Here is a 25,031-nt window from a genome sequence, read left to right as displayed (position 1 = left end):
TGCTACCAGTTAAACAATTTAACACGAACTTGCGAATCTCTTGATCTCACGAATGAGAAAACTGACATCGGTTGCTAGACACTTTCACACCTGTCATACAGATTTCCAAAAAGACCTCAGAGTATTCGGCCTGGAACAAGTCCATTTAGGGATTAGAGGAGGGGATTTGACCAAAGAACTACTAAAGAAAGAGACAGAGTGGATATTTAAATTAAACACTTACAAACCAATGGGCCTCAATGAAAGCATAAATTACAGTGCTTTTCTTTGAATTATGACCTGACTTTAAACAATCAAGACCTACGGTCTAACGCCTATAATCACCACCTTGTCTTCTTATGTTACCCGCCTGCCCTCCCCCCCCCCCCCCACCCCCCCCCCCCCCCCCCTTTTCTCACAGTATAACTTATGACCAGCATTCACCAGATTATTCCCGACAACCAGGTACTGGTGACCCACCAGCAGACCGGCTATTTTCCCTTGTATTCCTCTTTCCCTTCCCCCGCCTTATAACCCGGCACCAGTGATCAAATAAATAATCCGGCACCGGTGATCAAATAGTAGACCGATTATTTTCCCCTCCACATTTCCTTTTTCCTCCCCCCTCTTTTCCTTTCACCATTTATATCCGCATCATGTCCTACACATGTATTTACTCACTTCACCATGACTTGTTTATAATACACTGGGCACGGATTTAAGAAGGTTTAATGCACCATAGGGTTCACTCATCCTATCCCCTCTTCCCCTAACTAACAACCCCCCCCCCCTCCCCTTAGGCTCATTCACCATGCCCACACCCAAGAATTAATGGGTGTGATGTCTAACCCCACATCTATCTATGTCCCTGGACACAAGTTCACACTATTACCACACCTTCCACTCACCATATCCTCACCCATGGACTAATGGGTGTGATGTCCAACCCACACTTATTTTTGTCTCTGTGACACGCTTACCACACTTTTTATTCACATACGATGCCTACACCCATTCCCACCCTCATCACCGTATTCACCCCATTCCAATTATTAACCTGTTCATTCAGCCTTAATCTAAGGACATACACCTCATATCACCCTTAACACTACATCTTCTCACACACACACTTGTTCCCACTCAAGCACCCCTAGGACCCCTCACCCTTATCCAAATTCCCCAGCCGTTCTGGTCCCACACAACCCACAACTAATTATGGCCTCTTTCTCATTTGTATTATTATTATAACCTTTTCGAATATAGGCATCCTTATTTCATCATTTGGGTTCACATATCAAGCTATTAATTAATAAGTTCTCAGTCACTGCCCCTCTCTCTCTCTCGTTTTTTAGCATACACCCGGTTTGGGTCCATTTATAAATAATTCAGCTGCCCTATCTCATCCAGCAGACATGGTCAGTCTGCGTAAAATAACTAAATCTATTTAGGGCAGGATATAAATAATATCAAAATATACACAAAAAAATAAAAAATGTAAAAAAAATAAAAAAAAAATAATAAATTAATTTTTAAACACTGTCTAGAACTAATGTAGACCTAGTTCCAACTATCAATCAACAGATCGGCTCGTGGGAGCTCTAACGCAGTCCCACTCGCTGATCAGACTGAACGTCCCGCATATGCTCGGTTGCCGAGCAACGGGACGCGCTAACCCCGACGTCCTAATCGAGCCCTGGAATGAAAGTGACGTCACCTGAAGCAGCCTAGGACGCCCCGTATCCAGGCAACATGACGCCGGAAGTATTCATCGGATATGACGTGGCGCGGCAGGGCCTGGTGATAGCGACATCGTTCAATAGCTAAGCGGCCATCTCTGCATATTAACCTTTTGCACAAACGAGGATACCCTAATAACAGGTATATTAATGAGTAGAGTTATACTCTTTCCCCTTTCCTATGCCTCAATTTCGCCACAACACAATGCATAGGTTGCCTAGCAACCTGAAAATTACGTCACTTCCGCTGAGCACAGCGGAGGTCCAAGGACGATTTTAGCAATTAACCACATTGCAGCTATTGGCTAACAGCCACCCATATGGGTATTTAAACCCATATCACCACATCATATCAGCAGCATTGGAAGTGAACAAGCCCGCAGGACGGGTGAAACGCGTTTTCCAGCATTTCAGCATGACCTATCCCAGCATCCCAGCATGAATCACTTCAACATTAACCAAGGACTGAAGTAGTGGAATTTTGCATCCCGTTGTTTAGTGACTGACCCAGGGACCTGGGCAGGGACCGGTACACTTTTCTATATATTTTTTTTGTTTCTTCTGGGATTGATTCTTTATTTTGATCCCACATACCCAGGCAGCAATCCGACATGCCCCCTTTGTCATCAGGGCAGCCCAGGGATCTGGGCAGTGATTGTTACTATACATTTTCCTCACCATTTCCCCCCCCCCCCCCCTCCCTTGTTTTTCCTTTTTTCTCTTAAATTGTTATTGCTACGTGTTTCAGCAATATTATCCCAACTACTTATTGTTATTATATTATTTTAGTAACCTTGTCTAGATAGCATTGAGTACAGAATTAATAATGACACTTGTCTAAGCATTTTATAAGTCAGCATCCCAGGGGCCTGTCTACCCCCACTCTCGATTATACTGTAAACAGGGATACCCCCTATACACATCCGAGATTGTGGATCACTTGAAACACCTGTATACTAATGCTTGATGTTATAGCTCTGTAGCTCTATATAAGATACTAATCAGACCCAATCAGGTTCATCTAGGAATCCAGGCAGGATTATCACACCGCTATTTTTCTTATTTCACCAGTTATGTGATATGGTATACATAGTATTTGTGTATTTGCCCTTTGTAGTATAGGTGTGAATAAGTGTGATGACGAGTACCCCTCAGGGGCTGTGTATCAATCTCTCTTTTCCATTACTCGTTATCTCTATTTTCCGTCAATAGAGTAATTACTAGAGATGAGCGGGTTCGGTTTTACTCGGTTTTACTCGGTTCTCAAAACGGCATCTAATTGGCTCACGGATGTCACGTGTTTTGGATAGCCAATAAGATTCGGTTTTGAGAACCGAGTAAAACCGAGTAAAACCGAATCCGCTCATCTCTAGTAATTACTGAATATAACCTGATATTCTCAGTTACCTGATTTTATGTGTATTTATCACTGTCAATTTCTGACAGCATTTTGTCTTGACATCAAGCTTTCTTTCTTCTTTCTATACCTTTATTCCTCTCCATATATCTGCGGACTCTCATCCATGATCCACAGGTTACCCTGTGCCTAACATGGACAGCAGATCCGCCCTTATTTGCTCTCTCTCTCTCCCGAATCTTCCTTAGGTGCACTCTCATTGGTAAGTCGGCTATAGAAGGCCCAAGGAATTACTACCATACCCCACCGACAGAGCCCGATCTCGTCCGATCTTGGAAGCAAAACGGTGGTGGGCTGGGTCAGTATCTGTGAGGGTGACCCCCAGAGAATACCCGGTGTTGTAATTCGTGACCTTCTCGACTCGAAACCAACAGCAGGATCACCACATTTTCTTCAATCATCTCTTTCTGCTCATCTATCTGACCTGTGTCACTTAAACTTTAACTCTCTCCAAGTACCGTCTTCCTTGACATGTCACAGATCTGACATTTGCTAATGCGAATAAGGATCTATACTCCTGATAATACTTCGGATCAATGACCCTTGGAGGTCCTATTAATACAAGCTGAGCTTGTGCTGGTGAGATAGGATCAGGGTGTAGAGCCTGAGTGTCTACATCCCTCCTGAAGTCTAATAACATAGACTAACCAGAACATTTCCAATTTTTTTTTTTTTTTGTGAGATAAAAATTCCAATAGACCCATCAAATAGAGGTGACACCTCTCATAGATGTTGGTGGTCTACATGGGTAACAATATAGTTTGTTTAATTAATTGTAGTGGATTATAAAAGTGTGGATTTTTTTCTAGCAATTATGAGATAGTATGAAAATGTTAAAACATAACTTTTATTAACAATTTAAAACAAGAGTGCACCCACACAAGAGTCTTCTGTAATTCCTTTTCTTCCTAGTTCGCCCCTGACTCTGGGTGCACCACCAGACTTATTCATCAAAAAACGAATTATTCGTACACATTATACGTCATTCTGGTACTCCATTATTGTTACTATTTTTCTTGAAAGCTCAGAACCGGTGCGGAATCATATCTAATTTGTGGTATACCTATACCGGAAAGATTTTCCTCTACTGGCTATGTGGCGTATAAGCTCTGTATCTGTAGGCATTCTATCTGCTCTGTGTGAAAAGGTCATGGTTTGATTACTCCATGACACTTCCCAATTTCCCGGCTTTCGGGGATTGGAGATGTTAAAACATAATAGGGACCTATCCACATGGTATTGGTGGAGCTTCAAACTAGGAGGGCTGGAGATATTAAACCTCCTGTCCACCGGTCTCCCACCACTTAACTCAAGTACCTCCCCTAACGTTAAAGGAAATGGTACTAGCCCTGATTTGCTATGACCTTGAGGTACTTGAGAACATACCCAACAATCTGTTTTATTTAACACACTACCCACTAAAGAGTGATAGTCACTCAAGGGATGCCGGTCCATATGGATATTAAAACTGGATTGGCATTTCTTTATGCACCCATCCTCAATGACATTGTTACAGAGCCGACAGATACAGTTTTCTTCAGCTAACAATCCTTCACAATTCCTTCTATGGTCAATGCTATCGGATCGTTTTCTGATACTCGCCTTTGCTTGTTGATTATGTTGTTCTCGGAAACTACGCCTCCATTTCTGTCATCAGAACCCATTCCAGAACCTCTCTCGAACTCCATGGTACTCTCGCCGGAACAGACTGCTCTGGTCAACATCATGGTCAACAGGAAAATCCGGATCACAGTCTCTTGGGGCAAGTCCATCTTGTAGGAGGAAACGAAGAAGAATGAGAAGGGGGGAAAAATAATTTGAGGGAGAAGGGATGGGAAGTGGAGAAAAACAATAAAAGGGAACAGGGGATCGACAACTGCTTTTGATCTTGTGGTTCTCGATGCTCAGGTGCCGCCTTAGTCCTCCTGGAACAGACACTCTAGTGATACAACCTCTACCGTCTGTTCCTTATCACGGGACCTCTCTGGATCAGCAACCTTTTTACAGTGGGACGAATGAACCCAAGTCTCTCTCTCAGCAACCTTCAATGCTGTAGTGCTAGTCAATAAGACCTGGTATGGTCCTTCCCATCTGTCAATAAGGCAACCTGAGCGTAGAAAATTCCGTATCATTACATAATCCCCAGGTTCAATGTCATGACAATTACTATCTGGTAAGTCAGGAATCACTAACTTCAGATTATCATTTTGATTCCTTAACTGTTTACTCATGTTAATCAAGTATTTTACAGTCACTTCATTGTTACACTTCAAATCATCCTGAGGGTTAATCATAATATGCGGTTGTCGACCAAACAAGATTTCAAAGGGAGACAGATTAAGAGGGGACCTGGGAGTGGTTCTGATGCTGTATAGTACAATGGGTAAAGCTTCTGGCCATGTCAATCCTGTCTCTGCCATCACTTTACTCAGTTTATTTTTAATAGTGCTGTTCACTCTTTCCACTTTCGCACTCGCCTGTGGACGGTATGGAGTGTGCAGCTTGCTATCAATTCCCATCAATTTACACATTCCTTGAAAGACATCACCTGTAAAATGGGTACCCCTATCACTCTCGATTATTCTAGGGATACCATATCTACATACAAATTCCTGCACAATTTTCTTAGCAGTAAACATAGCGGTATTTGTGGCCGCCGGAAATGCTTCGACCCAATTTGAGAAAACATCTATACAAACAAGTACATATTTCAAATTTCGACAAGGGGGTAATTGAATAAAGTCAATCTGTATTACCTGGAAAGGGCCGCCGGCAGGTGGGATATGGGATGGTTCTGTTGGTATTGTTTTTCCGATGTTCTTTCTCAGACAGGTAAGGCATGACATTGCTCTTTTACTCGCATGAGATGAAAATCCTGGGGCACACCAATATGCTCTTACCAACTTGCACATCCCTTCCCTGCCCAGATGAGTCAGCCCGTGAGCTGCCTCAGCTAAACATGGAAGGTATGCTCTGGGGGCCACCGGTTTACCTTGTCCATCCGTCCAGAGTCCTGAGGACTCCTGGCCATATCCCTTTGCCTTCCAGACTGCCTTTTCCTGTGTGGAACACAAATTTTGCATCTCACACAACTTCTGTGTGTTGATGGTATTAAATACCATCAGTTGTGTGGTGTCTGTCTGTCTGGGGGTACCAGCTGCTAATTTAGCCGCTTCGTCTGCTCGGCTGTTACCAAGTGATATTGGGTCTTGGCTATATGTGTGTGCTTTACATTTGATAACAGCCACTCTGTCGGGTTCCTGTATCGCTGTTAGAAGCCTTTTTATATGAGCTGCATGCGCTACCGGTGTACCAGCTGCCGTCATGAAATTTCTGAGGCGCCATAGGGCTCCGAAATCATGGACTACCCCGAATGCATATCTAGAATCGGTGTAGATATTGGCTGATTTGCCCTTAGCCAATTCACATGCTCTGGTTAGGGCGACCAGTTCAGCAACCTGGGCTGAGTGAGGTGGGCCTAGCGGTTCCGCTTCTATGGTGCCTTGGTCATCTACGACTGCGTATCCAGTACACAAGTCTCCCGAGTCTGACTGTCTATGACAACTACCGTCCGTGTAGAACGTAAGTTCTACATCTTCCAGTGGGTTGTCACTGATGTCAGGCCTTGCGGTAAAATTTTGGGTCAAATATTCCATACAATCATGAGTGTCTTCCTTTGTATTAAATCCTCCTTCCCCACCACTCTCATCCTCCACCCTTTGTGCCTGTCCAGGCACACCTGGGAGATATGTTGCAGGATTTAATGCACTGCATCTCCTTATGGTGATGTTTACGGGGGCCATTAGTGCCAATTCCCATCTTGTAAACCGCGCTGATGAGACGTGTCTGGTTTGGGCAGAATTTAACAAGGCTGACACTGCATGTGGTGTATGAATTGTGAGGTTGTGACCTAGCACGACGTCTTCGCTTTTCGTTACTAGCAATGCTATCGCAGCAACGCTTCGCAAGCATGTGGGGAGGGATCGCGCTACCGTATCTAGCTGAGCGCTGTAGTATGCTACCGGCCTGCTGGCATCACCGTGCTTTTGGGTTAGTACACCTGCCGCGCAACCAGCACTTTCTGTTCCGTATAGTTCAAAGGGTTTCCCATAGTCCGGCATACCTAATGCTGGTGCCTGCGTTAGGCACTGTTTAAGTCTCTCAAATGCTGTCTCAGACTCGTCTGTATGCGAAATCCGATCAGGTTTGTTTGAGGAGACCATTTCCTGCAAGGGTAACGCTAGGATGGAAAACCCTGGGATCCAGTTACGGCAATACCCACACATTCCTAAAAATGTTCTGATCTGTTGCTGGGTTTGTGGCAGAGTCATGTCTCTAATTGCTTGAATTCTATCAGCGGTCAGGTGTCTCAGTCCTTGTGTTAAACAGTGTCCCAAATATTTTACCTTAGTTTGGCATAATTGCAACTTGTCTTTGGAAACCTTGTGTCCTGTGTCTGAAAGATGAAACAGGAGCTGTTTCGTATCCTTCAGGGATGCTTCCAATGAATCAGAACACAGTAGTAGATCATCCACGTACTGTATTAATACTGATCCACTCACTGGTTGGAAAGACTGTAAACAATCATGCAAAGCCTGAGAAAATATACTTGGGCTATCTATGAATCCTTGTGGTAATCGAGTCCATGTGTATTGGACTCCTCTGTATGTAAATGCAAACAAATATTGACTGTCAGGGTGCAGAGGTACCGAAAGGAAAGCGGAGCAGAGGTCAATAACAGTGAAAAATTTCGCAGTGGGAGGGATTTGCATTAGGATGACAGCTGGATTTGGCACTACGGGGAACTGACTCTCAACTATTTTGTTAATCCCCCTTAGATCCTGCACTAACCGGTAACCCCTCCCCCCACTCTTTTTAACAGGGAAGATGGGACTATTGGCAGTGCTGGACGTTCTTACCAGAATGCCCTGTTGTAGCAAGCGCTCTATTACGGGATAAACTCCTAACTCCACCTCTGGCTTCAGAGGGTACTGTGGGATTTTTGGAGCTATCCTACCATCTTTTACTTGTACAACTACCGGAGCTACGTTTGCCATTAATCCAGTGTCCTGTCCATCTTTTGTCCAAAGTGACTCTGGTATCTGAGATGTCATTTCTTCTACTTGGGAGGGAGTCCTATTTGTCATAATGGTATGTGACATTAATTTTGACGGGGAGTCTAACATGTCTCGTACTTCCTGAGCGTGATTCTCAGGTATGTCCAAGAATACACCTTCAGGAGTACAATAAATGACGCACCCCATTTTACATATTAAGTCTCTACCCAGGAGATTGGTCGGTGCCGATGCAGCCAGCAAAAAGGAATGCTTGGTATGTAACGGCCCTACTGTAATCTCGGCTGGTTTGCTAACAGGGTAGTGCTGGACTACTCCCGTTACCCCTATGGCTGGAATTGTCTTACCAGTGGTTCTCATGCCCACTGCCGAATTTATCACTGATTTGGCCGCCCCTGTGTCTACAAGAAAGTTTAATGATTTACCAGCTACATTGATTGCAATTTCTGGTTCACTTCCAAGGCTTGCAATCAATTTTACTGACTGCAGATTACAGGTATGGCCACACCCCTATTGGGTATGGTGACCTCCCTGAATCCCGCTGGCAGCAACTACTTGTGAGGGAGTTAGCTGGGAACTACCAGAGGTTTGCCAATCTCTGTTTGGGGGGTATCTTTTTGTTTCCCCTGCATGTGGCTCATAACTCCGTTTCTGCGGACCCTGCTCCCAATGTCGTGTGTCGTGTCGTTGTCTAGGGGGTTGATAAGATTTTTGTACATTTCTCGATCTACAGTCTCGTGCAAAGTGTCCCTGTTTGTGACAAAAATAACATGTTACCATATTTGACTTACCCACAGGGTTTGGTGATGTTAACACAGGCTGTTTTGTGGTCAGGGCCTGTATACTTACTGCCATTAACTTATCACTTTGTTGTTCCCTGTGTCTGGTGATGTTCCTATCGTGATCAATAGCAGCCTCTCTCAAAGTAGCCACAGACAGACCTCGCCAACATGGTTGTGTGGTCTGTACCCTAGTCTTTAATGATTCTTTTAAACCATCCATCAGTACCGATACTGCTACTTCTCGATGGTTTATGTTTGTTTTAATGTCCTCTATGCCTGTGTATTTTGCCATTTCTGATAATGCTCTGTGAAAATACTCTGCAGCTGTTTCTGACTCCTTCTGTTTAATGGAGAATATTTTGTTCCATTTAACTACGGCTGGGAAATACTCCTTTAACTGTAAGCTTATTCTTTTTACATTGTCTTTGTTGTATACATCTGTAAGAGGTACATCCTGATCTAATCCACAGTCAGCTAAAAATTGAGTTGCGTCAACATTGGAGGGTAAACATGCTCTCAGCAATATCTGCCAGTCTTTGTTGTTGGGCTCTACAGTGTTACCTAGGTCTCTGATGTATTTTTGGCTGGCAACTAAGTCTTTTCTAGGGTCAGGGAATTCAGACACTATGGTCCTTAATTCCATTCTGGAAAATGGGCTATACATGGCAATGTTCCTCACAGGGGTGACTCCTGATGTGTCAGTTTTCCCATTTGGAACAGCTATTACCCTAACAGGATTAACTCTAACAATATCACTCTGTGTGGGTTCTACAGCCTGTGGTGAAATGGCTTCAGCATAGTGTATGGTGCCGTACTTACCTGTAGATACGACCTCACCTATCCCTCCGCTAGGGGCCCTTGTTACTAATCTCGTGGGTGGAGCTGTGCCTACTGTGGTCTCTGCTATGGTGGCTGCTAGAGAGAGCGCTGAAATTGTTGCGATTCGTCTTCTTGATCACACTCCTGAGGAAAGTTCAAAACAGGGTACAACTTGCACGGGTTAATACTTGCATTGGTTAATTGGTTAACATTATCTTTAACATTTACACAGTTGCTAAGTGTTTGTGTGTTACACCTTAGTGCGTCATTCTCCTCAACCAATTTCTCTCCCGATATATATGGTGGCGGTGGGGCCGTGGCTATCAGTTTTCTGATTGAGCCAGATCCCGCCGCCTGAGCCAATCCTCTCTGTATGTCACCCTCCTGTTGCCACAACTGCAAATAATCATAATGCTTGATTCGTCTCTTTGTTGATTTAATGAGACATATCCTTCTCCTTAAATTCGTTAACACTTCTGTGCTGAAGCTACCTACTCTTGGGAATTTCTCCCCGTCATGTACCGTCATTCTCTCCCATTCATCACATAAAACCTCCGTGTGTGAACCGTATTTTTCACACATCACGTATCTTGCCGACCCGACTGGTCGGTTCACTGAATCAACCCGAACCGAGGTTGATCGCCCCCTACCTGAACAAGTGGCCCCCATAGTTCGAAGGTGTTGCTTTATTCAGCCAACCCTTACGCAAACCAAAATGTTCAAAATAGTCTGACGGTGGCGGTTTACCGAGTACCCCACTCACTCGCCCACGCCGACCAATACGACCTGATCATACCGATATGGTGCTGGCGTACTCGACCCAGGGCCCCTGCGACCTGAACCTCTATTTACTGGAACCTGTGAGGGTGATCCGAAGAACACTTACTCTTTCCAGTAACTATTGGTTGTTGGATAGTTCCTGAGTGAGCAGCGAACTTCCCTTAAAATAAAAAAAATTACACAAATCACGTTAGAATGTACAAATAGCGTTTATGACCTTCGTACACAAATAGTACCGGTCAGGTTTACTAATGTACACAATTACGTGCGGTACAATCGTTCAGCACATAAGCAACTAATCTTATGTACGGAGCGACCAGTGGAATCGAAAATTGCGGCTGCGAATTCCTTCAGCTAGAGCTTGTATGGCCTATATGGGTGTTGCACCAACCCTTTCTTGGTGTTGTGCCTGTGGACTGTATAGCGGACTTCCTTGTCTGCTGTACCTGAACCTGTTGGTCTGCTATGACCTCCTGGTCTGTTACAGTATGACCTCCTGGTCTGCTACACTCTAATGCTCAAATTGTATGTTTTAACCAGGGATGCCTCCCTAGCCACCATGTACGTCACTTACACGCATGTACCTCACGAGAACTCGACTTTTCTTGTGGTTCAACCTGTAAAATTGTATACAACACACTCACTCACCACATGTACACTTTTGTTTCTATTTCTATTTCTGCGCAGAAATTTCTCTTTAGACCAGATGTGTTACAAATTAGGAGAAGGATCTATTAATTTAAATTTCGAATTTAAAATAAATTTGTGCGATTTATCGCCTTGCGTTATTTACCGCGTTGCGCTATTTATCGCGTTGAGAAGCGAAAAAAAACTTGTGATTTGAGTTACGTGGGTGTACCCGGACGCTCCGCTGCGTGATATACGCTGCGTGCGTCGGCCTTTGGTTTGCGTACGCAAGTCTCAGTCCTTTGTTAGAGACACGTGTACGCAAAATAAAGATCCACCGTAACACAATTTATACGTTTATCAATGTAGATGATCCTTGATCATCTACCGCGCACCACACTGACTTCGCCTTGTCTCTCAGGCAGAGCTGTGTGTTTGTCTATACTTTAACTATATTACCTTTACTTTTACACTTTGAAATAGCGGCAAATCTCTCTTAGCACGTTTATCAACTATATAATAGCAAACAGGAGAGTGATGTACGAAAATACACGAATGAAAAGAAATGCAGATATGCGTGCGTGTGTACGCAAGACAGAAAAATAAACAGTTTTAAAAGAGACTAGCGTGTTGTTCTTACCTCCGGTTCCCGGATTCCTTCAGCACCCTTTACTAAGAGAAGCAGACGCTTATCCAAACAGCACTACGAGGAATATGATCTCCCGCCCTTTGCTGCTGGATAATGTCTGCTGTAATTACCTAGTGCAGATATGTGAAGGACAGGACGAGCCCGCAATTGTTAAAGCAGATTATTTATCTTATATAATACCCTTTATGAGGTCTAAGAACACTGTACGCTAACTACGTATGAAGTACCGTAAGGGTACGCACGTTGCGTAACAATCGCTTAGCCGTGGTCGAGACGCTCAAGCGTTACGTTCGCTCACGGCCAAGAGATCACTGGCAGGCACGCTATTGGCTGCCGAATACCGTAATGATTCGCTATAGCGATGCGACCGCTCGAGACCACGAGGAGATCACCAGCGGCGCATACGCTCACAATGTAAAACCTTTATATCTAAACCATAAACAGTGTATTATGCAGTAAACCCTTTGTGTAGTGATATGGTGTAAATGCAACACAGTATAACCTTACTAGCTTAAAAGCAGTTTGAGCGTCACCGACGCTCTGGGAATACTTAACTCTATAAGAAATACACAGATACCTGGGCTTAGGGTCCAACGCCTAATATATATATATTTTGAATGATATACTTGCAAAAGAATTAATACAAATACAAATCATACACTACAATATAACATAGACTAACTAACCAGGTAACTACACAGTAAATACAATACAATTAAGTTTAAGAGAAAAATGAGAGAAAGAGAAGAGAGAGAAAGATATGGCCCATAATAACAAGAGAGAAACAGTATGATTACGGAGAAAAACTTACGCACAAAGGAAACGATCGCATGCGCCTCTGGACATCCAGCTCCCGATTTTCAGCAATGATAACCGTTGAAGAGTGAGAGCTGGATGTGATCGGCTTGTCTATTTATGCCCCACACACAATGCAATTCAATGGTCCCTACAATCTCATTGTTCATTGGACACAGGAATTCCTCCTCGCATTATAACAAAAGGTCATAGGTTGATTCATACAGGTGGGCTGTGACTATTTCCAACAGCTCAGGTGGGAGGGAAACTGGGTTTCCCGCCGCATGGGTAATAAAGTGCAAATAAAGTAAATGTTCATAAACTTCTTATGTCCATAACTATTCGCACGAGCGATTGATCTGCTTCAAACCAACACCGGAATATTTCTAATTAAATATTCTTCCGATGGATACTAAACACCACTGTATTACTCCTGTCTGACCCTTCGTATCAAACAAAGAGGGATTTCTCTGTTCATGAACATTCTATATTAACCAAACTTTCAGAATCTATCAAAGGGACCATGATCTAAAAAATATATTATATAGTGAAAATATGTAATGATTGAGTCGCACGCTACGATCACACAAACTCTACCGTAAATACGCATACCGTGCGCCTGCGGGTGCCCGCGACTGTGAGTATGCGCACGTACGGGAGAGCGTACGCATGCGCAGCACGGACCTGTGTGAGGTGCAAATATGGTAGTGTGCATAGAGATATTTTTCTGACTTTGACATGAGCATGTAATTTTCCTTTGCTAAAACTAGTCATGTTTATGGTGTAGAGATAAATGTCTTCTCAAATTGGGTAGCACATAGTTGGGGAAAGAATTACCTTGCTGGTACTTATATTAACCACATGTGCTGAGGTAACCAATGAATGTCACGGGCTGTAACACCTACATCCACAGAAATCTGTGGATAAATCTCCAAGATGTTTAGAACAACCTCTCTGCCGAGTTCCTTCAAAAACTGTGTGAAAGTGTACCTAGAAGAATTGATGCTGTTTTGAAGGGTGGTTTGATTTAGATATTGAAATATTGATTTGATTTACATTTCTCTTCTGTTTATTCACTTTGCATTTTGTTAATTGATAAAAATAAACTATTAACACTTCTATTTTTGAAAGCATTCTTACTTTGCAGCATTTTTTTCTACACTTTTGCACAGTTTTGTACATTTAATCACTTTTTCGTTCTGTTAAGCACCTTTGCTGACTTTGCACCCCTCTTATTTCATTTCCATTTTCCTGTATCCGAATTCATCAGTGCTTTTCCAGAGTGTGTGTACACCATATGATAGTCAATACACACTAGCTGAGGAGCATTTTGTTCTACATTTTATTATATGATGAACAGTAATCCTCTTGAGCACAATTTCTGACAGTATGTACCAGCCCTGATAGGTTGTTATATTTTTGTTTGTTTTTGTTATAACTGAGTACAGTGCTAGGTTTGTTCTATTTGTGTGTATTTTAGTCTTGCCAAGAAGCTGCCAAAAATAAAATAGATACTTTTTGATAAAATGTGTCTAAAATTGTACTTGAATTTGTGGTTGAGACCGTATCGGCGGTATCTAGCCCTTTCCCACTATTTGTGGTGGTACAGTCATGGTGGTCCGGGTGTGGTATTTTTTGTCTGGGCGGAGGAAATCTACCCAGTGGAAATCCCATAGATTGCAGCCGTTATACTCTCCTGAGACGTCTGTCTGTTCTCTGCTGTCTGACTGACATCTGAAGACTGCAGGGAAAGTATCATTTTACTTTTAAAAATATGGCTTCACATGTAGACTACAGTATGTTTAAATTAGTCATAGTAGCTTGTAGGGCCCCTGTTATTTTTCCGGCGTGTTTGCATTAAAGTTGGTGTTATTTGCATTTTTTCGTTTGATCCTGATTACATTTCAGTGTGCATTTATTATGCAGGGGCACAGATGCATGTGTTTAATACATAAGACAGACCACATTGAAGGAACTGTCACACAATAGAGCCTCTGAAGTTCTCAGGATAATTAATGTCTGCAGTAAATATACTCATCTGGCCTTTTATCTTGCAAATATAGTCAGTGGCATTAAACTTGAAAATCCCACAAATGATATAGTTAAAATCTGTATGACAGATTACATAACATTGCCCTTTCCTGGCCCACCATGTGGAAGCAAATGAGAATCCTGTAACTAATAATGCTGTTGGCATATTATTATGACCACACACATTGCTTTACTGTCATTAAGTCCTCCGGCCAAGCTATGAGCGCCTCCTGTCCCCGCATGTTTTCTGTCCTGCCAGCATAAATTTGGTTGGAGCAGATTTTGATAGGTAAGAACCGGTGCTGTTTGGATAAGTTAGTCATACATGCCCAATGTAAGCACGGCTATTATGTCATGGCGTGTGTGGCCATAGTGTTGTCACAGTAGGAAAACATCTTTTTTTTTCTTTTCTCTGACGTCCTAGTGGATGCTGGGAACTCCGTAAGGACCATGGGGAATAGACGGGCTCCGCAGGAGACTGGGCACTCTATAAGAAAGATTTGGTACTATCTGGTGTGCACTGGCTCCTCCCTCTATGCCCCTCCTCCAGACCTCAGTTAGATTTCTGTGCCCGGCCCGAGCTGGTTGCACACTAGGAGCTCTCCTGAGCTTCTAGAAAGAAAGTTTAAATTAGTTTTTTTATTTTACAGTGAGACCTGCTGGCAACAGGCTCACTGCAACGAGGGACTAAGGGGAGAAGAAGCGAACCTACCTGCATGCAGCTAGCTTGGGCTTCTTAGGCTACTGGACACCATTAGCTCCAGAGGGATCGACCGCAGGACCCGTCCTTGGTGTTCGTTCCCGGAGCCGCGCCGCCGTCCCCCTTACAGAGCCAGAAGCATGAAGATGGTACGGAAAATCGGCGGCAGAAGACTTCAGTCTTCACCAAGGTAGCGCACAGCACTGCAGCTGTGCGCCATTGCTCCTCATACACACTTCACACTCCGGTCACTGAGGGTGCAGGGCTCTGGGGGGGTCGCCCTGAGCAGCAATAAAAACACCTTGGCTGGCAAAATAGCCACAATATATAGCCCCAGAGGCTATATATGTGGTAATTACCCCTGCCAGAATACAGAAAAAAGCGGGAGAAAAGTCAGCCGAAAAAGGGGCGGAGCCATCTCCCTCAGCACACCGGCGCCATTTTCTCTTCACAATGTAGCTGGAAGACAGCTCCCCAGGCTCTCCCCTGTAGTTTTCAGGCTCAAAGGGTTAAAAAGAGAGGGGGGGGCACTAAATTTAGGCGCAATATTGTTTATACAAGCAGCTATTGGGGAAAATTCACTCAGTGATAGTGTTTATCCCTACATTATATAGCGCTCCGGTGTGTGCTGGCATACTCTCTCTCTGTCTCCCCAAAGGGCTGTGTGGGGTCCTGTCCTCAGTCAGAGCATTCCCTGTGTGTGTGCGGTGTGTCGGTACGGCTGTGTCGACATGTTTGATGAGGAGGCTTATGTGGAGGCGGAGCAGATGCCGATAAATGAGATGTCGCCCCCTGTGGGCCGACACCAGAGTGGATGGATAGGTGGAAGGTATTAACCGACAGTGTCAACTCCTTACATAAAGGCTGGATGACGTAACAGCTATGGGACAGCCGGCTTTTCAGCCCGCGCCTGCCCAGGCGTCTCAAAGGCCATCAGGGGCTTAAAAACGCCCGCTCCCTCAGATGGCAGACACAGATGTCGACACGGAGTCTGACTCCAGTGTCGACGATGTTGAGACATATACACAATCCACTAGGAACATCCGTTACATGATCCCGGCAATAAAAAATGTGTTACACATTTCTGACATTACCCCAAGTACCACTAAAAACAAAAAAGGGTTTTATGTGTGGGGAGAAAAAGCAGGCAGTGTTTTGTTCCCCCATCAAATGAGTGAATGAGGTGTGAAAAAGCGTGGGTTCCCCCGATAAGAAACTGGTAATTTCTAAAAAGTTACTGATGGCGTACCCTTTCCCGTCAGAGGATAAGTTACGCTGGGAGATATCCCCTAGGGTGGATAAGGCGCTCACACGTTTGTCAAAAAATGGTGCCACTGCCGTCTTAGGATACGGCCACTTTGAAGGTACCTGCTGATAAATAGCAGGAGGCTATCCTGAAGTCTGTATTTACACACTCAGGTACTAGACTGAGACCTGCAGATAGTGCTGCTGCAGCGTGGTCTGTAACCCTTTCAAACAGGGATACTATTTTGCGAACATAAGACGTCGTCTTATATATGAGGGATGCACAGAGGGATATTTTGCCGGCTGGCATCCAGAATTATTGCAATGTCCATTCTGTCAGGAGGGTATTAGAGACCCGACACTGGACAGGTGATACTGACTTTAAAAGGCATATAGAGCCTTATAAGGGTGAGGAATTGTTTGGGGATGGTCTCTGGGACCTTGTATCCACAGCAACAGCTGGGATGAAAATTTTTTACCTCAGGTTTCCTCACAGCCTAAGAAAAGTACTGTATTATCAGGTACAGTCCTTTCGGCTTCAGAAAAGCAAGCGGGTCAACGGCGCTTCCTTTCTGCACAGAGACGAGGGAAGAGGGAAAAAGCTGCACCAGTCAGCCAGTTCCCAGAATCAAAATTCTTCCCCCGCTTCCTCTGAGTCCACCGCATGACGCGGGGGCTCCACAGGCGTAACCAGGTACGGTGGGGGGCCACCTCAAAAATGTCAGCGATCAGTGGGCTCGCTCACAGGTGGATCCCTGGATCCATTTCAAGTAGTATCTCAGGGGTACAAGCTGGAATTCGAGGCGTCTCCCCCCCGCCGTTTCCTCAAATCTGCCTTGACGACAACTCCCTCAGGCAGGGAGGCTGTGCTAGAGGCAATTCACAAGCTGTATTCCCAGCAGGTGATAGTCAAGGTGCCCCTACTTCAACAAGGACGGGGTTACTATTCCACACTGGTTGTGGTACCGAAACCGGACGGTTCGGTGAGACCCATTTTAAATTTGAAATCCTTGAACACATACAAATTCAAGTTCAGGATGGAATCGCTCAGGGCGGTTATTGCAAGCCTGGAGGAGGGGGATTACATGGTATCCCTGGACATCAAGGATGCTTACCTACATGTCCCCATTTACCATCCTCATCAGGAGTACCTCAGATTTGTGGTACAGGATTGCCATTACCAATTCCAAACACTGCCGTTTGGACTGTCCACGGCACCGAGGGTCTTTACCAAGGTAATGGCAGAAATGATGATACTCCTTCGAAAAAAGGGAGTTTTAATTATCCCGTACTTGGATGATCTCCTTATAAAGGCGAGGTCCAAGGAGCAGTTGTTGGTCGGAGTAGCACTATCTCGGGAAGTACTACAACAGCACGGATGGATTCTATACATTCCAAAGTCACAGCTGGTTCCTACCGCACACCTACTGTTCCTGGGGATGGTTCTGGACACAGAACAGAAAAAAGTGTTTCTCCTGCAGGAGAAAGCCAAGGAGCTGTCATCTCTAGTCAGAGACCTCCTGAAACCAAAACAGGTATCGGTGCATCACTGCACACGAGTCCTGGGAAAAATGGTAGCTTCTTACGAAGCAAAATTCCATTCGGCAGGTTCCATACAAGAACCTTTTAGTGGGACCTCTTGAACAAGTGGTCGGGATCGCATCTTCAGATGCATAGGCTGATAACCCTGTCTCCAAGGACCAGGGTATCTCTACTGTGGTGGCTGCAGAGTGCTCATCTTCAAGAGGGCCGCAGATTCGGCATACAGGACAGGGTCCTGGTAACCACGGATGCCAGCCTTCAAGGCTGGGGGGCAGTCACACAGGGAAGAAACTTCCAAGGACTTTGGTCAAGTCAGGAGTCGTCCCTACACATAAATATTCTGGAATTGAGGGCCATTTACAATGCCCTAAGTCTGGCAAGGCCTCTGCTTCAAAACCAGCCGGTACTGATCCAATCAGACAACATCACGGCAGTCGCCCATGTAAACCGACAGGGCGACACAAGAAGCAGGATGGCGATGGCAGAAGCCACAAGGATTCTCCGATGGGCGGAAAATCACGTCTTAGCACTGTCAGCAGTGTTCATTCCGGGAGTGGACAACTGGGAAGCAGGCTTCCTCAGCAGACACGACCGACACCCGGGAGAGTGGGGACTTCATCCAGAAGTCTTCCAACTGTTGGTAAACCGTTGGGAAAGGCCACAGGTGGACATGATGGCGTCCCGCCTAAACAAAAAACTAGATATTGCGCCAGGTCAAGGGACCCTCAGGCAATAGCTGTGGACGCTCTAGTGACATCGTGGGTGTACCAGTCGGTTCATGTATTCCCTCCTCTGCCTCTCATACCAAGGGTACTGAGAATAATAAGAAAACGAGGAGGAAGAACGATACTCGTGGTTCCGGATGGGCCAAGAAGAGCTTGGTACCCAGAACTTACAGAAATAATATCAGAGGACCCATGGCCTCTACCGCTCAGACAGGATCTGCTACAGCAGGGGCCCTGTCTGTTCCAAGACTTACAGCGGCTGCGTTGGACGGCATGGCGGTTGAATTCCGGATCCTAAAGCAAAAGGGCATTCCGGAGGAAGTCATTCCTACGCTGATAAAAGCCAGGAAAGATGTAACCGCAAACCATTATCACCGTATTTGGCGAAAATATGTTGCGTGGTGTGAGGCCAGGAAGACCCCAACAGAGGAATTTCAGCTGGGTCGTTTTCTGCACTTCCTACAGTCGGGAGTGACTATGGGCCTAAAATTGGGTTCCATTAAGGTCCAGATTTCGGCTCTGTCGATTTTCTTCCAGAAAGAACTGGCTTCACTGCCTGAAGTTCAGACTTTTGTAAAGGGAGTGCTACATATTCAGCACCCTTTTGTGCCTCCTGTGGCACCGTGGGATCTCAACGTGGTGTTGAGTTTCCTGAAATCACATTGGTTTGAGCCACTTAAAACTGTGGATCTGAAATATCTCACGTAAAAAGTGGTCATGTTATTGGCCTTGGCAAAAGGAACTGGCTTCACTGCCTGAGGTTCAGACGTTTGTTAAGGGAGTGCTGCATATTCAGCCCCCTTTTGTGCCACCAGTGGCACTTTGGGATCTTAACATGGTCTTGGGGTTCCTGAAGTCCCACTGGTTTGAGCCACTTAAGACCGTGGAGCTAAAGTATCTCACATGGAAAGTGGTCATGCTGTTGGCCTTAGCGTCGGCCAGGCGTGTGTCAAAATTGGCGCCTTGTCATGTAAAAGCCCTTATCTGATTTTCCATATGGATAGGGCAGAATTGAGGACTCGTCCCCAGTTTCTCCCTAAGGTGGTATCAGCTTTTCACTTGAACCAACCTATTGCAGTGCCTGCGGCTACTAAGGACTTGGAAGATTCCAAGTTACTGGACGTAGTCAGGGCCTTAAAAAAATTATATTTCCAGGACGGCTGGAGTCAGGAAAACTGACTCGCTTCTTATCCTGTAGGTACCCAACAAAATAGGTGCTCCTGCTTCTAAGCAGACTATTGCTCGCTGAATTTGTAGCACAATTCAGCTGGAGCATTCTGCGGCTGGATTGCCGCATCCTAAATCAGTGAAAGCCCATTCCACGAGGAAGGGGGCTCATCTTGGGCAGCTGCCCGAGGGGTCTCTGCTTTACAGCTTGCCGAGCTGCAACTTGGTCAGGGGCAAACACGTTTGCTAAATTCTACAAATTTGATACCCTGGCTGAGGAGGACCTGGAGTTCTCTCATTCGGTGCTGCAGAGTCATCCGCACTCTCCCGCCCGTTTGGGAGCTTTGGTATAATCCCCATGGTCCTTACGGAGTTCCCAGCATCCACTAGGACGTCAGAGAAAATAAGATTTTACTCACCGGTAAATCTATTTCTCGTAGTCCGTAGTGGATGCTGGGCGCCCATCCCAAGTGCGGATTGTCTGCAATACTTGTATATAGTTATTGCCTAACTAAAGGGTTATTGTTGAGCCATCTGTTGAGAGGCTCTGTTATATTTCATACTGTTAACTGGGTATAGTATCACGAGTTATACGGTGTGATTTGTGTGGCTGGTATGAGTCTTACCCTGGATTCAAAATCCTTCCTTATTGTGTCAGCTCTTCCGGGCACAGTATCCTAACTGAGGTCTGGAGGAGGGGCATAGAGGGAGGAGCCAGTGCACACCAGATAGTACCAAATCTTTCTTATAGAGTGCCCAGTCTCCTGCGGAGCCCGTCTATTCCCCATGGTCCTTACGGAGTTCCCAGCATCCACTACGGACTACGAGAAATAGATTTACCGGTGAGTAAAATCTTATTTTCTTGCACAAAGAAATGTAGACGCTTTTGGCAGTAACTGCATTAAATCTGTGAATGTGTTGCTCTTGGAGACAGACTAAAGGAAAGCGCTGTAAGTGTAAAGCAGTGCATTATATATTGAAAACTCAATTAAATGTTAAGATTGAAGTGTTTGCATTTATTGGGGGATCGGTATAAAAACAGTCAGGCGGCATTCCGGCCATCAGTATACTGACAGCGGGATCCCGGCCACCGTTGTGTGTCGGCAGCTGGGCGAGCGCTAGCACAGGTTATATTCTATTTTCCCTCTGTGGGTGTCGCGGACACCCATAGAGGGAGAAAAGCCTGTGTAGCCAGGATTCCGGCGTCGGCATTGTGACGTCCGGGATCCCGACTAGCGGTATTGTAACAGCTTCCCTTTATTGGTTCATGCCTTGTACCCCATAGGAGCCAGCTCTGCGGTTCGCAAACAAGCCATGTTTGCGAATGTATAGTAATGACCTGCGGCCGACCTCAATGTTAAACCATACTAGCCTACATTTTCTGCCTCCTCTCTGGGAGAGGCTTACACATCATTAGGACCCGCCCCCATCCTGAGAAAACTGCCGCGATTGGTGTGTCCACAGGTATTGTGCCGGACTAAATGTTGCGATGTGTGACTGTTTCAGTGACTTTCTCCCCTACCAGCCTGCTTCACTAGGAAGTGTGTTGGATGCAGGAGGTTTGCCTACTCTTCTGTCGGTGCAGGGACTAACCAAAAAATCATGAATCTGTTGCAACTTCTGGGAGAGTAGGCAAGTATGTGTTAAACAGCTGAGTTTAGCTGTACAGGTTGAGTCGCCCATATCCAGAGTTCCAAAATACGGAATATTCCAAAGTACAGATGTTTTTAGCATGACTGAGATAGTGCAACCTTTGATTTATGATGTATCAATGTACACAAAGCTTGCAATATTAAAAATATTGTATAAAATTACCTTCAGGCTGTGTAGGTGTATGTGAAACCTAAATTAATTTTGTGTATGTAGACAAGCTTTGTTCAGTACACAACATTTTTTAAATGGGACTTCTGGTCCCAAGCATTCTGGATATGGGAGACTCAACCTGTGTTTTAACATCGAATGGCTTCAACACTGTTCAATGACAGCTGCCATCGGAAAGCCGCCATTGAATTGTAAAAGCACTACCATCTCAAGAATAGCATTCATTATGAATGTTGACATGCTGACTGCTTCCTGTTTTACAGTATGGAATCTCTTACATAGCGTTGCATTTATTCCTTGTACTGTATTTAAAAAAAAATTTCTCATACGTCCTAGAGGATGCTGGGGACACTTCAAGAACCATGGGGTATAGACGGGATCCACAGGAGACATGGGCACTTTAAGACTTTCAAAAGGGTGTGAACTGGCTCCTCCCTCTATGCCCCTCCTCCAGACTCCAGTTTAGAATCTGTGCCCAGGCAGACTGGATGCACACTGAGGAGCTCTACTGAGTTTCTCTGAAAAGACTTTGTTAGGTTTTTTATTTTCAGGGAGCACTGCTGGCAACAGTCTCCTTGCTTCGTGAGACTTAGGGGAGAGAAGTCAGACCTACTTCTGTGAGTGTAAAGGCTCTGCTTCTTTGGCTACAGGACACCATTAGCTCCTGAGGGTTTGGAACACTAGGTACGCCTAGGGGTTCATGCGCACCATGCTCCCACACACAACAGCACTGCAGGGCGGGGGGGGGGGGGGTGCCTCGGCAGCATGTGCACCTCATATATCCATCTGGCAACAGCGGACCAAGTGCCTGGGCACTGTCCGGACCCCCGCCAGGGTAAAAACTTTTAAAAATGAGCGGGTCTGAAGCGCGCCAGTACGGGGGCGTGGCTTAGCCCTCACAGCACACAGCCCTGTGCCATTTTCTCTTCACAAGCTGTTTCTTCCTCACACTGCTGTACAAGTAACGGTGCAAAACAGGGGGGGGGGGGGCACAGCGATTTTGGTGTATTATATTAGTTGATAAAAGGGGTCTGGGGCTGAGGGTCGACAGCACAAAGGTCGACACACCTTAGGTCGACGCCAATTTGTCGACACACCTTAGGTCGACATGGACAAAAGGTTGACAGGAACAAGTTCGACATGGAAAAAGGTCGACATGAGTTTTTTATGTTTTTTTGGTGTCGTTTTCTTCGTAGAGTGACCGGGAAGCCCAATTAGTGCACCGCGTTCGCTCGCCATGTTTCGGGCATGGTGCCTTCGCTCCGCTACCGCTTCGCTCGGCACACTTTACCGTTCCAATCGTAGTCCACGTGGATCGTTAAGTATGAAAAGGTTAAAAAAAAGAAAAAAATTGTGAAAAACTCATGTCGACCTTTTTCCATGTCGACCTTGTTCCTGTCGACCTGTTGTCCATGTCGACCTAAGGTGTGTCGACCAATTGGTGTCGACCTTTGTGCTGTCGACCTGGAGTCCGGATACCGATAAAAGCGCTGCAGGTCTGGGACATTGTCTGTAGTGTTCAGACCGGGTTTTGAGCGCTGGGGTGTGAGCTGGCTATATCTCCCTCTGTGTCTCTCTGACAGGCTTTACTGTAAGTCTGTCCCCTGTAGGCCCAGTGTATCTACGTGTGGTGGGTGCACGTGTGTCGGCATGTCTGAGGCGGAGTGCTCTTCCCAGGAGGAGACTGTGTTAGGGACACAAAAGGCTGTGGGAGTGACCCTGTTTGCACCGCCGATACCGGATTGGGTGAATGTTTTGAGTGCTTTGAATGCAAATGTGGCTCTGATTAATAAAAGATTGGATAAATCTGAGTCTCAGAACCAGGCTTGGATGAAATCCGTAGCGGATGTGTTGTTTCAAGTCCAGACCCCTTCGGGGTCACAAAAACGTTCATTTGCCCAGCTGGCAGACACAGATACCGACACGGACACTGACTCAAGTGTCGACTATAGTGATGCCAGATTGGATCCAAAACTGGCAAAGAGCATTCAGTACATGATTGTGGCTATAAAAGATGTATTACATATCACTGAGGACCCTACTGTTCCTGATACTAGGGTCTGTATGTATAAAGGGAAGAAACCTGAGGTAACATTTCCTCCCTCTCATGAACTGAACGCGCTTTGTGAAAAGGTTTGGGAAAATCCTGACAAAAAGTTTCAGATTCCCAAAAGGATTGTAGTGGCGTATCCGTTTCCATCTGGTGATAGGGACACCCCCCCATTGCGGACAAAGCTTTATCACGGCTGTCCTAAAAAGTGTCTCTTCCGTCCTCTGACACGGCAGCCCTAAAGGATCCTGCGGATCGTAGGCAGGAAAATACATTGAAATCCATTTATATCTCCACGGGTACGCTACTCAGACCATTGCATCTGCGTGGGTGAGTTGTGCTATCGAAAAATGGGCAGATAACCTGTCATCTGAATGGGATACCCTGGATAAGGGATAGCATTCTTCTGACACTAGGTCATATCAGGGACGCTGCAGTCTACCTAAAGCAAGCTGTGAGAGATATTGGCCTCTTGGGTTCACGGGCCAATGCCATGGCCGTCTCAGTTAGGAGAGCATTGTGGATTCATCAATGGAATGCTGATGCTGACTCCAAGAAAGCTATGGAGTCTCTACCGTATAAAGGTGGTGTATTGTTTGGTGACGGCCTCGCCGAGTTGGTATCTACAGCTACCGCGGGTAAGTCATCATTTTTACCTTATGTGCCTGCACCACAAAAGAAAGAACACCAATATCAGATGCAGTCCTTTCGACCCTATAAATACAGAAAAGGCCGGGGGTCTTCCTTCCTTGCTACTAGAGGAAAGGGTAAGCGATCACCGGCCGTGGCCGGTTCCTAAGAGCAAAAGTCCTCCCCGGCTTCTGCCAAGTCCACCGCATGACGCTGGGGCTCCTCTGCGGGAGTCAGCACCGGTGGGGGCACGTCTCAGGCTCTTCAGTCAGTTTTGGGCTCGTTCGGGCCTGGACACATGGGTTTTAGAAATAGTGTCCCAAGGGTACAAACTGGAGTTTCAAGACGTCCCCCTCACCGATTTTTCAAATCAGCCTTACCAGCTTCTCTTCCAGACAGGGAAGTGGTATGTGCCGCAATACAAAAATTGTGTCACAATCAAGTCATTGTCAAGGTTCCCC

General features: G+C 45.5%; 1 protein-coding gene and 1 pseudogene across 4 annotated transcripts in view; both read left to right on the top strand.

The window, feature by feature from the left end:
* Positions 1-25,031, top strand: part of C7H7orf50 (chromosome 7 C7orf50 homolog) — a 671,077-nt gene that overhangs the window by 401,784 nt on the left and 244,262 nt on the right. The window lies entirely within an intron of this gene.
* Positions 3,361-3,479, top strand: LOC134946176 (5S ribosomal RNA; annotated as a pseudogene).

This window comes from Pseudophryne corroboree, chromosome 7 (genome assembly GCF_028390025.1).
Source record: "Pseudophryne corroboree isolate aPseCor3 chromosome 7, aPseCor3.hap2, whole genome shotgun sequence".
NCBI lineage: Eukaryota > Metazoa > Chordata > Amphibia > Anura > Myobatrachidae > Pseudophryne > Pseudophryne corroboree.
This window is presented reverse-complemented; position numbering and strand designations above follow the sequence as displayed.